This window comes from Leptinotarsa decemlineata, unplaced genomic scaffold, assembly GCF_025532065.1.
Source record: "Leptinotarsa decemlineata unplaced genomic scaffold, Ldec_3_MD MMD2_tig00000505_RagTag_RagTag, whole genome shotgun sequence".
Taxonomy (NCBI): Eukaryota; Metazoa; Arthropoda; class Insecta; order Coleoptera; family Chrysomelidae; genus Leptinotarsa; species Leptinotarsa decemlineata.
Window position 1 is genome coordinate 3,385,380 of NW_027412549.1, and position 13,372 is coordinate 3,398,751.

The following is a 13,372-nucleotide window of genomic DNA, read 5'->3' on the forward strand; positions in this document are numbered from 1 at the left end:
AACTTTTATGTTAGGTATTTCGGCCATACTTGAATTGATAAAGGAGTGCTATAGATCAATAGAATCAATTTTCGATGATATTATCTCGTAATTTCAGCCTACATCTTTGAGAGCACGGTGGTTTTACTGAGCGTGCTTTGATTTGACGTTTTGATTCAGAAATAGAAGTGTATGCTTGCCCACTATTCCTTGCAATTTTAGCGGACGTCTGTTTCCATTTCGTGGTATCCCGTCTCCTTTTTCTGCTGCTGGAAAAAGAATTGCTATATTGATTGGTGTTTTTGTTGCATGGTGTACCACTGCTACTTAATGACGAACTGCTGCTAGATGAAGAACTGCTACTGGATGAACTTATAGAAGATGGACTACGACGGGAGGATTTTTTTTGACAACAAACTACGGGCAGGTGAATTGTTAGGAGGAGATATCTGACTGTGAGATGAGTGGGAGTCAAAATTAGTTAAACTCTTACGACTTTTGGAACCCCCCTTCTCTGGCACAATAAACGTCGGATCGCTACCGCTTAGGTCCACATCGCTTTCGCCGGAGTGTAATGGTGGAAACTTGTATTTATCAATTGGAGTCGATTTTCTTCTGAGGAGAGATCCAGATGAAATATTCGATGATGATGGTGACATGTTATTTGTTTCAGGATTAATGATGCCTTTCTGTAACGGAGTGTTTTCCACGTGACCCACGTGGAGCGTTTACGGCGGCCCTTACGCACGCGTTCATGACCGACTGGATTTGTCTTCTGTATGTCGCTGAGCATTGGCCCAAGGCAGTGAAGGCATACAGGATTATCGATAACATTGAGGTCTCTATCATCAGCAGCTTACTTTGCATCCAATGTTGCTTCTTCGACGTATTATTGGTATTAGGTTTTATCGGGCAGATCTCGCCATTCCTATTCTCTGCCTTACATGAGACCTGAACGTCAATCTTTTGTCTAGGTTGACTCCCAAGTATCTAACTTCGTTGATCCACGGAATCTCTTTTACGTTGAAGGTGACGTTTCCTCCTGAGGTATCGATGGGTGTTCAGTGGTATTTATATCGGCGGAAGCAACTGAAGCTTTGGGTGATTACTATAACCAGACGTATTGGTGTGGTGTGTGCATCTGGAAACTAGGGGTTTCCAGGTAGTTGGAAGTCTCTGACCGTTATCACGTTTGTTCGGGCAGGAAGGTCGCTTTTCGGTTTCGATGGCCTCGCAAATTATCCGAGCTTGTACTGCTTTCGCTATGGCGATGGTCTTAGTGTTCTCAAAGTCTATGTTGTGTCCTGTCTCTTGATGATGTTTGGACAGGGCTGAGGATGGGTCTGACTTTCGGATAGCAAGTTGATGTTCATATACGAGTTAAAAGTATAGTATGTGAACATCAACATTAAACAGTATGGGATCGAGGCAAAACCTTAAGGAACATCGTATTCGTACACTTGCTGCTTGCTTAGTACATCTTTTATTCTCAGAACTTGATGTTTTTTTGATGGGTAGCTTTGAAAAAGATTGAATTAGTTTTTTTCTCTGACGCCAATGTCTTCTAGAGACTCTGAACGTGGAGGATGACTCACTGTGTCGAAGACCTTTGACATAAATGGATAAAATTGATAAAAAAGATGATCAATGATCAATGTGTCATCGATGTTCAGCAACAGATATCTGATTTTCGAGGTCTGAGATAAGATTTCTCCTACCAACAAACAATTTCTTCGCGGGAACCTTTCTCCCGATATTTCTATGTTGTTGTTTCGAATTTGAAATATCTCGTGGAATTGAAAAAAAATTGATGGATGATTCTTGTGCAATTTTTTCCTCAATGAATGATTTCGGTTTCTTTCAAATCTAAAACTAATTATAGCAACAATTTCATCAATTATTACATAAATACAAGTACTTCGCAATACCTGAATTCAAAATAGATCTGATTCTTCATTCAAAACGGTTACTCTCCTTAAGCTTGTTTCTGATTAACTGTATTTCGATAATGAGGTGAAGCATTTCAGACAGCCCCTCATCCAAATTCTTGGCAGCCGTTCCCGGTATGATTAATGCACTTCAAGGCGAGAAAGCAATGAGTTGATCACATCTTATACTGATAATGAACACTACCTTCGTTGATCTTGAAACTAAAAGGTCCATTAATCTTATCCGCTGGACGGACACCAAAAACATTTCAAACTCTTTTACACGCAAGTGATTTTTAGGCTCTGCCTTGTCTGATTATGCAGATCATATCTTCTGGAAGGACCACGAGACATATTCTGACAACCGTCACCTGCTTAACATGTTTGCTTTGGACTGAGATGGATTGATTGTATTGGAATTTGAATTGTGTTAATTAAATGATCTGTGATTTTTTACAGAATATATTATTTTCCAGATGATGTGTAAATGAAAATTTTGTTTATAAAAGTAAAGGTTTTATTCCTATATTCGGGAAAAGCACTCTTGTCCACTTTGAACTTCATTTATTCAATCATATTATTGAAGAACTTGCTCTGCGGTTCTCTAGAACATAAATCACTTTTGTGGATCCAGTACTTAATAGTGCATGAAACATAACAGTTTGAAAAATCGATGTTGAAATATTATGAAAGATCAATGTGGTCCGTTGAAAATGAAGGGAATCGTCAAATGAAAAATTTCGATTGCAATGGAGTTAGATTACTTCCTAGAAGCTCCAGTGTTGATCCAGACGAAAAATATTCACTTACTGTAATCAATTTCCGTAAAATTGAAAACAATAAAAATATATCCTTTGGGAATGCAGAATGTCATTCAAATTATTCGTGAAAGTGTAGGTCTCTTCCCTCTAGTTTGGATCGTACTAAGGCTCGATAAAAGTTCTAACAAAATTGTATTTTCTGCCCCCCAGGAAGTATTGGCTAGAACCCTAATTAAATTGAGACCATTCATGCAAGACCTTCTGAGGAAATCCATTCGATGATTTTACTTCATTTTGTTATCAAAAATCAGACCAAGAAATTTAATCCTATCAGTGAAGCTCAGTTGCTCCCCGTTCAGAGTGAGGACTGTCATCAGTTTGTTTTGAAAAGATCATACCTTCAGATTTGCTCGAAGAAAAGCGGAATCCTGAGTGTCGAGACCATGTTTGTGAGCGTTTTATTGCTTGCTGTAGAAGGTTGCATATTGTTTTGGTATTTTCTCCACTAACGTGGAATGGAATCGTGTTAGGAATCACACGTTAAAAGGTAAGACCTCGTTAATCCTTAGCTCGCACAAGTTTCGACTTCTGAGGGTTGTCGTTCGTAGGGGTGCGACAGCTGGTTAACGGAAAAACAGATTTTTTTTTTGAGCGTACTAGACTAGGTCATCTGCATGAAGGTTGGCCTTCACTGGCATTTTGATGTCTTTGAGAATGTTGTTCATAGCTTCAAGAAACAGTGTAACACTCAGAGATGTTCCTTGAGGGATGCCGTTTTCTTATACCTTTGATTCCGATAATATTCCGTTGACTCTTACTGTGAATGACAAGTTAGAGACGAAGGCTATCATGTTTCCTCGAATACCCCAGCCAACTTTCCGGCATATTATATAATATTGATAATAATAATCGCCTTCTTTTCTCACATGAATTGAACACTTTATATTTGTATCCATGTGTATCCACCTAAAGATAATTCACCGAAAAATCATTCAGCGAAGAAACTTTTGAATGACTGAAGTTCTCATGGGAGATTGAATGTTACATGTGAGCTATTTCTTTGGGTATTTTGGTTCAAATAAAACACCTGTTCACGATCTACATCCAAAGATATTTCGGCAATATTTTTTGTTTTTCCTCTTGTTTGGGAAATTATCATTCTTTATGTATTAATGAAGAAGAAAAAAGTGAAAAAGTTGCTTACGAGAAATAATCTTACAAAAAATATTGTTTTCATTAGGAACATAATTTTTTTTGTCCCAACAAATGTAAGATCAGTATATTGTTATGACAATTTCATGAGATAAATACCAGTGTTCTTAGTGAGCCCAACAAGTAATTATATTTCTTATGTTGAATATGGGGTTATTGAATAAAACACCTTAACATAATGTTTCAACAATAATAAGGATGACCCATCCTGACTAAATCTGTACCTACTGACATGTACCCTGAAAGTTACAGGACAAATGAGAGTGAAACATTGAGAGAGAAAAAAAAGGAAATTGTCATCCAGAACACGCACTTTCCCCAATTACCCAGAACTGCAATACTCTTCTCAACGCTCGTTTCATCAACCAAGTTGGGGTTTTCAGAAAAATTATCAACTGAAGCAAATGGAAAAAAATTTCAATCATAACTGAAACCGAGATGCGTCCTGAATAAAAATTATTATGAGAATTGTATAATTATTATCATGGATAGCGTAACGGATCAGTGTATTCATAATATGAATCTAATTAATCATAGCTGTGGAATTGACAAACCTTAAAAATTTTTAGTAGTTATGAATTATATTTTGAGAAATATATATCAGAAATAGAATTATATACAGTGCATTCCATTTGAAACGAAACACCATGAATAACTTTTGGTACAATGATTTTCAAATACGTCAAAATAGTATACAGGGGGAAATATTTTGACATATTCGTATTCAATGTTTATTTTCCTATTGCAACCCCAGAGTATGTCACCAATTTTTTTGAATGGATCACCCTATATTGTTTTGCATTATCAGATGATCCATGGTGAAATGATCGATGTGTCATCGATGTTCAGCAATAGATATCTGATTTTCCTTGTAACGACATACAGCTCTGAAACAAGATTTCTCTTATCAACAACATATATCCTATCAACAACATATAAAACATATGGTCTGAAGCTTATGATTCGGGAGCTACAAATTATTTGATTTGAAAACGAGCCACCCTGAACAACTTTTAAAACCATGATGTGCAGAAAAATAAAGGAACACGTCAACAATTAAACAGGAAGCCACATTTTGAAATATTCGTTCTGGACACAAATATGGAAGCAATATATCAGAAAAAGAAATTTTTAATAATTCTTGAATCGAAATCTGATTACTAGACAATGAGAAGAATAAAATTTTCTATAGTAGATGTTTAAACATATTTTCGCCAACTTCCAAACAATAGTACAAACGAGCTTTCATTGCCGCCCTCACATGGTTGAGAATCTCGGGAGTTATTTCTCTGCAATGCTTCATGATATTCTCTCTCAAATGTTCTAATAGGTATTGTTGATTCTATCTCATACACTTTAGACTTCAAATGACCCCATAGAAAGAAATCTACAGGAGTGAGATCCGAAAACCTTTAGAAAAACGTTTCGGTATTGAAAACCTAAGAGCTTTGCTAAAAACACCTTCGTTTCATACGAAGAACTCCAGTATTCGAAAAATAAAAAGGAGTGATTTCCTCAATATGTATGTTTTTTTAATACAGTTTAAATCAGTTTTGGCTCAATTCCCGTTAGACGTTTGGTCTGACTCCTTGAATGTTCAATCTTTCACACTAATGAGAATAATTCAAAGTTAGTGTTGGAAAAAAAGGTATAGGTTTCATCATGTTGAAATCTGCTCTTATTAATGATGATTTAACTCAATATTGAATGTTACGTTAATGACATCACCTACTAAGATTATTAGCTGTGTAATCAACCACTACGTCAACTCTTCACAAATATTATCAATATTATATTCATCGAGTCGTTACTATCGTTCCAAGTTTCAGAAGGAAAAAGCAAAAATGAGTTTCAATAATCATGGTCTATTTTATTTTTAGATTATTCTACCTATGCTTGTCACCCATTAGGGAACAACAACAATTTCCAAAGGAACTGTGGCATATAACATAAAAAAATAAACTGCAATAATTGAAGCTGTTGGAATCACTGGAAATCAATAAGCGAAAATCATCAAGTTCGATATTAAACGACAAACAATAATAGGGGAGGGAGCCCAAGCGGGGATTTCGGGATTTACTAAAGTGCGGCAGATTAATATAGAGGGGTTACTTTGTACCCGGTTGAGTACCTCCACCAAATATGAGCCCCATATATAAGGCCGCCTGTGAGGGATAAAGGATCAGATTAGTAAAGAAAATTGATCATCAGAAATTTTCGAGTGCATCAGATCAAGGTAGGGTGAGTTAATTACCTGCTAAAAAGTGTATATTCCAGTAATCTGACAATTTGAGAGTGACGTAAAGAAAGAGGAGGGCATCAAATTTGTAAAAGAATAACGTCATGTCGATATTCTCGAGCGTAGCTATTTTTTTTTATTTTGAAGGAAATAATTCAAGGATAGCGAAAAATATGTGATCTGACGATTTCCGCAAGCCGAAATAACAAAAATTCATCGATAAAGTTTAATGCGTGCAGCTGTGGGATACCTATATTTCCCTCTCCGAGTGTCGATTCCTCTATTCTCTATTCACTTTTTCTCTATCTATTACTCTCTCACTCCGTCCCCACTCTGAATTCTGTTGCCATGACGCCATCACAGCTGATCACAGAAACTCGTTCGTGATGAAGATTTACTTATCAATTAATTGATGTAGCCGTTACTACGTGGTAGGAAATCATAATGAAGAAAAGAGAAATTGAAGTTTCTATGTTTTTTACTACTTTTATTTGTAACTAACGTTTGTGCAGTTTCATCCTATAAGGATATTTTTGAACTTATACAATATATAAGAACATTTTCAAACGTATACAATATATAAGTTTGGAAACATTTTGAAACTTATACAATATATAAGTTTGGAAACATTTTGAAACTTATACAATATATAAGTTTGGAAATGTCCTTATAGGACGAAACTGTAGTAACGTTAGTTACAAATAAAAGTGATAAAAAATATAGAAAGTTTTCTTCCTCTTTTCTCCATTGATTAATCAATTGGTTATGAAAAATTAAATTTTTTGAGCATTTTTTCAAAATTATTTTCTTATAAATACAAGTATTCTTCTCAAAAAACATACACTCATTTATTTACATGCTATTTCCTGAGCTTTTCAATCAATTGAATTCGATGAATTAAAAAAAATAAAAAAAATATTGTCAGATTAAGCGAATACCTCTAGATAATCGTCAGATTATGAGACAAGACGTCTGTAACATGAAGATGATCCGTATATATCTCAATCTGACAAGCTTGAGTATTTCAAAATAGCGATTTTTTATACACATTATAATAATGGCCGCGAGTTCGCGTCAGATCGAAATCGTCAGATTTTTGAATGAGAGCTCTTTTCTGTTGCACTTAACATCCCCTTAGAAAATATGACTCGATTACATTTTTTTCTTTTCACTTATTACCCTCACGTACAACCACTCACATCATGCAAACGATCAGATTAACATACCAACATTATTAAAAATACGTAGGACATTGATGCTATCAGTATCTGACGCACTCGAATATATCCATGCAACAGTATTTTTTTACATATTCAAAAATCTATAGCCGCTTTCCCCACCGATGAAAAGGTATATATAATATAACTTTTTTTTCTTCTTATCATCTAAACTTTGCAACCTAATATGTCTCAATGACGCTCGAGTAAATCCCCATTTTGCATCGTGTGCTCCCCTGCTACAAGAACTCAATCAATCACCATCATTGAACTTATTTTCATAGAGATCCGATAATTATCCGCCATTACCAATATTCTTTAATTTTTACCTAGTCACCTAGAATCAATATTTTATGGTTATTTTTTTAATCTACTTGATAACCTACAATTTCCATCTTCAACAAATCAAGTTCTGTTACTTCTGTTAAATAAAATGCATTATAGAATAGTTAAATGTACCAGTTCGACTGAAGAAACTACTGTATATCGAAACGTCTCCTCAGTAAAGTTATCGGTGAAGACAGTTTTATTATCATGATTATTTCGGTTTTCAAAGAATTGATCTATTTCAATTTTGTTCAACCGAAATAATTATATAACTCCAATCTATCGTGACCTATCTTTACATGAAAAATACCACGAATATGACGAAAATCAATATTCTCCACTAAAACCTCTCGTGGTGACGGAAACTGCTGAGGTGCTGAGATGGTAAGATCCAACTATCATATTCAAATATCAGTGTAACAGTCATGATACTTCACTTCAAATACTAATTTCATCCAGTGAATATTATTGCGGCATCCATTGCTAACTCAATTAACGTATATTTCCACAACACAACACCGTTGGCGTGACTTGAGTTCTCCAAAAGGTAAGTGAATATTAATTTTTAATTACACGCACGCATCTGGTGCCAGCAGCAATTATGATGAAGCACTTGTGGCAGATTTCACGCTGGATATACCACTAATGATACCTCCAGTCTCAGTCGCAATTCGCGTGTCAGCGTTATCCAATTCAGGTTAGCCGCAAAGATGCAACAGAATTTAAGGTGTTGATCTGTTGGAACCAATCAGTGTTTGAAGGTGATCCCAAAGGGATATAGCGGCGTGTAATGTATTTCGAACAATATTTTTTCTAAGGACGAAACGCAAGCACTACAGGAAAATCCTTAAGGCCTTCTCAGAGCCTTCCATTAGGCCTTCCATTAGGAAAAACGTTCTCAGGAAGTTTATTCAACATAAACGCAGTTCTCCGGATGGAAGAGTTTTTCAACAGTGAAGTTCGAGGTGTACTGAGTTGAACCTCAAAAGATGAGCAGCCACAGTCCGTCGTGTATTTCTGATATGTACCGCTCTTGGTGGAATCAAATGTGCCAATTCACTTGAACACTTCCCGTGAAATTATCCATAGAAGAGAGACAAATCTCCAACCTTTCTTCGATGTTCCAGACTATCAAGGTTGCAAGTGATTTTCGCGTCTCCAATCAGGCGAATGTCTCTTCTGGATGGAATCCAGCAACTTCATAGTATTTTTGGGGGCAGAGCTTCATATATGAGACCAATACTCCAAAGGAGGTCTAATCTGGGCTTAATGAAGCATCAAAAATGCTGAGATGTGCACAGTTTTCTGATTCAGAACAGTTTTCCAAGCTTTTGAGAAGCAGCCTTTGCAATTCCAGCGACATGATTGTGCCAAGACATATTGGTGTCCATTTTAACCCCTAACGAACTCATCTGAGCAAAAAGCGGAATTGTCTGACCTGACATTATTATATCCGGTTGGGTGACATTTACCTTCTTGGAGAAGATCAATGCTTGGGCTTTTGTGGCATTAAATTTAACCTGGTTACTCTCACCGCAATTCGAAATCACTTCTAGATCCTCATTAATATATGCAACCTCCAGCTGCCAGTGAAGATGTGCTTCCGTAACCGATGTCCTAGAATCCAAATGGAAGGATCAGACAAGTATGTTGTCGTTAGCCAATCAATGTATGGGATTGTCAGATTTTTCCAATAAGTCGTTGATAAACAATAAAAAGAGGGTTTGGACAATATGGACCCCTGGGGAACACCAGCGTTGAAGTTGAAAGTATTCGAGAGATATACATCGACGGCCACTTGCAGGGAATGTTCTTTCAGGAAGCTGAAGAGCCATACACAAAAATGATCCGACAAGCTATAGCATCGAAGTTTCGCCAGCAAACGTATACGTAAAGTTCTCGAACACACTGTCGATTAGAACTTCTGTGATATTCGTACTTTCAGCTTTAGGCAATTATTTTCACAGAAGACTTGAAGTAATGCATAGATGAATGAAACATTTCGAGTTTATTACTATGAGTATTTGCTAATTTAAAATTTTGTTGTTTTGTTTCGGCCATAATTTTTTTGGCAAATTTAAATTCTGAAAATATCAATTTTCTTCTGATTATATCACCATTTTTTCTATCATTGACGGATAGGACAATCGGTTCAATAATTTCAGGAGTGAAAATCTCACTAGAACACAGGATATGAACTAATCAAAATTAACATAAAAGTGTTCAGCTGCTTGGATAGTAAACTACCAAATGAAATTTTTCAAATCACAAAGATGAAACTCATGGTTCAAACCATTCTAAACATCATCGAGTCATCAGCGTTCATTAAAAATGAATTATTGGTGATAACTTGATCAAGATCTGTTCCGAAGGAATTGAAAAATAAGGGATAATACCAGGTCCCTGTGACATACCCGATGTTACTTCAATTGGCTCAGAAATGAAACTTTTGTATTTCATATATTGGATCCTACCTGCAGAATAATTTTCAACCCATTCCAACATTTTTTTTTCCAATTTCCAATTCTTCAAGTTTTACGAATAACAAATTGTAGTCAAAATTTTGAAAAAGTCAGTACATATAAGAATCAACTCGCAATTTGTTTTCTAGAGCATTTATGATATGATATTCATATAGTTTTTTATAGTGGATTCTTTGCGACTAAAACCGAGTTGTTCATTGATTATAACATTTTTAAAACCCCTTAATAACTTTCAAGTCAGCTCTAGTAATTTTGGAAATTCAGATAGATTGATATACCTTTATTATTTTCAGCTTTATCTCGTGAATCAATTTTGGGAATCAATTTCATCAGACCAAATTCACAGATTAGGAGATATATTCATGTTGAAAGATACATTGAAAGATACAATGAAAAGCCAAAATGTAAATGCAATTCTTGATCAAATGTGAAGGGGTTTCATCTGAACTGGTTGACAGTTTATATGAAAGTGAAAGTGCTATATCTATTATTTCTTCAATATCAACTTCGTGGGTGTGAACATCACAGTTAAAGTTGAAGAGTAGAATCATGAATTGTGAAAACGGATAAAAAAACAAATTAATTATTTCATCGGAATTTTCACAAGAGACACTTTCATATTTCTCAGAATTTTCTGATTGATTCGGCCGTTACTTGATGAAGATCAATAGTGATTCCATAAACTACACCTCACAATTTGATTTTCACAAACTTTATTTTCAGTTTCCCTATCACAGTAGGTTCTTCATAGTAAATGATTTACTAAAAGTTAATGGTATTATATACTCTAATTTTTATATGCCCCAGATTAGCATAAGTGCAAGGATACCTACTCAGGTTTCAAGTAGGTACGTCTTCTATTATGATTACCTAGAATATTTATCAACTTTTATATACCTAAGGTACCTCCTCAAATTATGATTGCCTAGAACATTTTATATCAATTCTACATCAATAATACAATTTCAGTTTATAAGAAACCAAGTTCAGTCATGGTGATCTATTCAAATCCAATTGGTCATTCAGTGAAATATTTGAATTTTTGAGTTTACTAATTTCCGTTGCTTTCAAATAATTTAGCTTGAAACCTTCATTTTCTATGTGTGAAGATGATTTAAATATGTTTAATTTGTTTTCTCATTTACATAGCTCATATGATGTTCCTAGATGCGATTCCTAAATATTCTGTCAGTTTGACAAATATACACCTTAGGACAAGTTTCACAATTCAATTCATATATTCCTGATTTCTCAAATTTGGATGTTTTCATTATATTTGCCTAACTTTCCCAAAGTATTATCTATTCTATAAACAATTTTATACATTTTTTCTTCCAAAAGAAGCTACTTTTTCTGTTGTTTGTCTAAAATAGGTTAAAGCGTTTTAATTTCCATTATTAATTGCTTTTGCGTAGACTTTTTTTTGGAAAGTATTTTGTCTATTGATGCAGCTTCAAATCCGTTGTTTACTGTAATTTGCTTAATGATATTGATAAATGAATTTGTTTTCTCAGAAAACGAAATTGTATTATCGATGTAGAATTGACATAAGATTCTCTAGGTTATCATAATTTGAGGAGGTACGTTAGGTATATGAAAGTTTTTTAATACTCTAGGTAATTATTATCGAATAAGTACTTGAGACGGTATTTTGCACTTATGATTACCTTAGATATGTAAAAATTAGAGTATATGATAGAAGTGACTTTCAGTATGTCATTTACTATAAAAAAGCTACTGATAGGCTGATAGGAAAACATTTGAATTTTGAAAATAAAGTTTCTGAAGATCAAATCGTGAGGTGTGAGATCGTAAGATTGTATGATATCTCTTTGTCGTTAATGAATTTTCAGTATACTGGCTTTCTGGAAATGCCATTTTCAGCTTCCATTTATTTGCAAATTATGTTGCTGAATGATATCATTCCAGTTTTTTGTACATTTTTCGATATGAGTTTTGAATTCTAGAGTTCAACCTGAGTATAGTCAGTAAGTATAGTCAGTGAGTATAGTTATAAAAAGTACTGCATTCAAAAGAAATAACTAAATTCGCCAATAAAAAAGAAACCACCTCTACCTATCAGAAAAGAATATTCACGAATCATAAATTTTATGACAGGTTCATGAAGTTATCGAAGGTTCAGTTTACAGACACTGAAAATGTGTTGATAGAAAAAGGTTTCGAATATAATATTGGAAATGAGAATAGCACTAGCAACTTTGAAGTTTTGGGAATCGAAACAGAAATAATCCAGTCATTTAAGCTTAAATTAGGTAAGAATCTCGGAATTCGAGATACTCAGCTGTAAGTCTGTAAATACTTGTATATTGACACCCTAAAAGTTGTCTTGAAACCTACATATGGTAGGGTGTAAGCAACTATTAAATTTCAAGGTCAAAGGTCACAAAAATCGGTTTTTTGCGCTTTTTTTTGGAAATATCTCATTTCCTATGGGTTTTTTGCTATTCGTATTCATTATCAATATTGTAGAATACAAAATTCTTTACAAATTTTTTCTGAAAACATTTTTTATACGGTGAACCGTTTTCGAGATAGAGGGCGGAGAGAGCGCGGTCACAGCATCACTTCAGGTCAACCGGTGCCTCCGGTCGAAAACGCGCCATATATAGTTGATGAACTATCGATAAATTAATGACTGGACTAAAATGGCACTAAGAGCATTGAATAGCATTAATAACACATACCAAGCGTCACATATCATAAATCAGAATTTTTGAAAGAAGGTTGTTTTACGAATGAATTGAAACTTGTGAAATCAATACGCAGTAAAATTATCGAAAATGATGTTATATTGACTAGAGCAGATAAAAGCAACACTGTGGTTGCTATTGACCGAATCGACTATGTCAACAAAACACTTGATTTCTTGAATTGAGGAAATTTTGAAATACTGAAACGTGATCCAACTATTTTTTTTCCATTTTGAAAAATTCGAACATACTTTTTACTGAAAGGGAAAATTTCAAATTAACATTGATGAACCCCCAAATTCCAAAATTATACTCACTCATAAAACTGCACAAACAGAGTTATCCAATTAGACCAGTGGCTTACTTTGTCACTGCACCATCAGTGAAATTATCAGAAAGGCCTATCAGTATCATATTGAACCATTGTAACTTACAACCAAAATTCAGTCTACGGAATTCATAGAACTTGATCAGTAAAATAGAGAACTTACCTCTACCAGACAACGCAAAATTAC